This window comes from Lynx rufus, unplaced genomic scaffold, assembly GCF_022079265.1.
Source record: "Lynx rufus isolate CCGP_SWC_20201006 ecotype Redwood Valley unplaced genomic scaffold, mLynRuf1.p SCAF_16, whole genome shotgun sequence".
Classification (NCBI taxonomy): Eukaryota; Metazoa; Chordata; class Mammalia; order Carnivora; family Felidae; genus Lynx; species Lynx rufus.
Genome location: NW_025814830.1, coordinates 15,269,656 through 15,273,934, shown reverse-complemented (window position 1 = coordinate 15,273,934; position 4,279 = coordinate 15,269,656). Strand labels below are relative to the sequence as shown.

The 4,279-nt window shown below is 40.4% G+C and overlaps 1 pseudogene; it reads left to right on the top strand.

Annotated features, from left to right (window-relative positions):
- Positions 1-1,582: 1,582 nt before the first annotated feature.
- Positions 1,583-1,888, top strand: LOC124510737 (60S ribosomal protein L37a-like; annotated as a pseudogene).
- The last annotated feature ends 2,391 nt before the right edge of the window (positions 1,889-4,279 follow it).

Here is a 4,279-nt window from a genome sequence, read left to right as displayed (position 1 = left end):
TACCAAGTCTTTACAGAATCCTTTCGGTGAGCAGGAATATTATAAAAGGCAGTGTACCAAACTCTTTCTCATTAAAATTGCTTCAGTTCCCAACTTCTTGGGCCTAAATTATTTTCTTAGTAGGCTTAGCTATAAGCCAGGAAAGGGCCCTAATATGTTAAGAAAATGGCCCAACCATCAGTATTTAACATAAATTCAACCAAACTAACCTGAGTCAAACGTCACATTATTACTACAATAGAATTATTGGTAAGTAATAATTGGGAAACTAGTAAAAACTGAAATATAAACATTACTGTATATTTTGTATTAGCAGAAGTGTTCTGCAAGAACAATTTTTAAACCTTAAAAGCTATAAAAGGGAAAGTTTAAAAATCACATCGAATCCCGAAGTCACCAGTGGCTTGTCATGATCCAGTGATATCTTTTCATAAATGTGAGGGCCTGAGCAGAAAACTAATTTTAAGTGATCACTTCTTCAAATCACTCTGTGAAGAAACTAAATAGAATGAAATCTTTTCCCCAAATACAAACCTGTAAGATGGAAAAGTACTTTATAATCTTTTTTATTTGGTAACTTATTAGTAAAAAAAATATGTTAACATGCTCTCCAAATGTATGGATATTTTATTTATAACTTATTCGTAACATTGTACTAAAATGTCATGTATATTATAAAACATGTAAAATAAAAAATGGCAAGGGGTAGCATAAAAAGAATAAAAATATAAGCTCTAAGACTTTTCTCCTATATCCTAAATGATCACCGCTTCCTGAACTGTCCCTAGCATATATATTCCCTACCAAAACTTGAGGGGAATGAGGCCCATAAGTTAGGTATTTTCTGATACGGGAAAGACAAAATAAGAATTTTTATTGCATTCAATAGTAAAAAGAATAGAATGGCTGACCCATAAACATCATTTCATCAATTATTTCCTCTCTATTGAATCACTCTCATCAGCACACATTTTTCCACATCTCAAAGTTTTTGACCTTACTTTACCCCCTGACCGATGCCCTATTTTTCTTTTACTTTACAGTGAAACTCCTCATAAGACTTGTGTTGGACACACTCTAAGGTGACCCTCCCCCCAATAATCCCACCATCTGATATTACTCTTGAACAGTCCTTCCCTGTGAATGTGGGCAGATGGGTGATTTGGTTCAAATCAACAATATATGGTAAAAGGTGATGGGATATCACTCCATGATCACATTATATCATGTAAGACTCCATCTTGCTATCAAACTCACCTGAGAGACTCTCTCGGTGAAGAACTAAGAAAGGCCATGAGGCCCATAGGAATTTCTTGCCGAGAAGCTGAGGGCAGCTTCCAGGGCCTGAAGGCAGTCAACAGCCTGCCAGCAGCTGTGGCCCTCAGCCCTACAGCCACAAGGAAACGAGTTCTGCCAACAACCTGCGTGAACTCGGAAGTAGATTCTTCCCCGGCTGAACTTCCAGACAAGAACACAGGCCAGCTAATTCCGTGATTCTCGTGAGAAAACAAGTGTGTTTTCTTTTAAGTCACTCAGTTTGTGGTAATTTGGCTCTCTGGGCGCAGACCTAGTTTGCAGCGACATGGCTAAATACCCCTAGAAGGTTGGAATCATTGGTAACTACGGGACCCATTATGGTGCCTCCCTCAGGAAAATGGTGAAGAAGATTGAAGTAAGCCAGCACACCAAGTATACTTGCTCCTTCTGGGACAAAAGGGAGATGAAAACGTGAGCTGTGGGGATGTGGCATTGTGGTTCCTGCATGAAAACAGTAGCAAGTTGTGCCTGGACCCACAGCACCACTTCTGCTGTCACAGTAAAGTCTGCCATCAGAAGACTGAAGGAGTTGAAAGACCAGTGGAAGCTCCACGGCTTGAAACATTGCTAGCCTATAATAAATGGGTTAATTGATGTAATAAAAAATAATAAGGATAAATAAATTTGTGGTAATTTGTCATGCAGCTGTGTGCAGGGGTCCCCAAGACCACCCTCAGGCCTAATAATTTGCTAGAAGGACTCCTGTAATTCAGCAAAGCCACTATAATCATGGCTAGAGTGTATTACAGTTAAAGGATACAGATTAAAATTAGCAGTGGAAAAAGATGCATGAAGCAGAGTGCAGAAGAGATCCCGGTTTCCAGTTGCCCTCTTCCACTGGAGTCACGTGGACAGCATTTAATTCCCCAGCAACGATGTGTGACAACTCACACAGAGTATTGCCTGGGAAACTCATTCAAGGCTTGGTACCCAAGGTTTTTATTGGAGGTTCATTACATAGGCATGGCTGACTCCCTGGGTGTGTGACCTTCAATATCCACCCCTACCAGAGAGCAAATACATACTATGTAGCCCATGGCCCCCACCATAAATCAAAATGTCAGCATAAACTCTCTGGCATGACCCACGGCTTCAGGTAAAACACTTAACAGGTAGGATGTTCAAAAGTACAAGTTATCTCTCTGGAGCCAGGCAAGGACCAGACCTTTCTTTGGAACATACAAGGTTTAGACAACCCAGACCTGCTGAGCTAATCCTTTACTGCACAGCAGTGATAGATAACTAGTAAAGGCTTTGTTACCTGGAAATAAGGTGCTACTGTAACAAATACCTAAAAATGTAGGAGTGGCTTTGGAACCAGGTAGTGAGCAGAGACTAAAAGAATTCTGACAAGCATCATAGAGAAATCCCAAAGTGCCCTAAACAGACTGCTGGTAGAAATTTGGACTTGGAGGATACTCCCAGTGACAGCTCAGAAGGAAACGAGGAACATGTTCTTAGAAAATGAAGTAACTGATGAATGGATAAAGATGTGGTTTATATATACAATGGAATACCACTTGGCAATGAGAGAGAATGAAATCCTGCCATTTGCAACAACGTGGATGGAACTGGAGGGTATTGGGCTAAGTGAAGTCAGTCAGAGAAAGACAGATATCATGTTTTCACTCATATGTGGGACTTGAGAAACTTAACAGAAGACCATGGGGGAAGGGAAGGGGAAAAAATAGTGTAAAACAGAGAGGGAGGCAAACCATAAGAGACACGTAAATACAGAGAACAAACTGAGGGTTGATGGGGGGGTGCAGGGGAGAGGGAAAAATGGGTGATGGGTATTGAGGAGGGCACTTGTTGGGATGAGCACTGGGTGTTGTATGTAAGCAATGAATCATGGGAATCTACCCCCAAAACCAAGAACACACTGTATACACTGTATGTTAGCTAACTTGACAATAAATTATATTTAAAAAAGAAAAGAAAATGAAGGAAGTGGATCCTTGTTACATAGTGGCAGAAAGCTTAGTTACATGGTCTCCTGCAGTTATGTGAAAAACGGAACTTGTAAATAATTAATTTGGTTAGATAACCAAGTTGGTCTAGATAGACTAGGAAATTTCCAAGCAAAGTACTAAAGGTGCCACCTGCTTTCTTCTTGCTGCTTATAGTACAATGCGAGAGGAAAGAGATAAGGGGGAAAAGTCTTACGTAAAAAGGAACCAGAACTGGATGACTTTTTAAATTCTTAGTCTTTCCAAATAGCAAATAACTACTAAATGATTCCCAAGCATTATCAGGAAGGCATACCATGCAGAAAAAGCTGGGGGTGTGAACGTACAACCTGTCACTTGAATCTCAGAAAGAGCAAAAACGTCAGGATATTCGACCACACAAAGCGACCCTTCAAGAGATGAAGGGCAAGTCTCAGATCCGCTCAATCAAACCATAGATACACCTTATAGGAAATTGTCTCCCAGTCCTCTTGGCAGGAGTGCTGGGTAGAGAAGGGCTGATCTCAAAAATATCTGTGTGTGTGTGGCTTTGTTATAATGGAGTGAATCTAAGTGAAATCCATGGAAGGCCCAAAAGTTTCTTGAGAAAATTATTTCGGTAGAAACTAAGAGAATAGACCAAAAGGGGGAAAGGGCACAAAATGAAAGGAAACTGTGGGACCCCAAAAGTCTATTGGCAGGAAGCAGGCTGATAAAACTCAGGTTTAAGCACTTGCTATCTTTCATGAAAAGGGAAGGATGACTTAACAGACAGAACCAAGATTCCAAAGATCAGAGCTCCATAACACAAGGAAAAATGGTTTCTCTACTCACACTTCTGATACCAAACATATGGGATTTTCTGCACTAAGAAGTAATTCTCCAACTCTCAGGACACTAACTGGATGCTCTATAATTCAATTCAACTCTGATACTATCTGCCTGGGGTTAGCATCACATCCCACAAGTTAAGGGCTCAATCCTATAGAACTGACCCACTTTAGATGCCAATT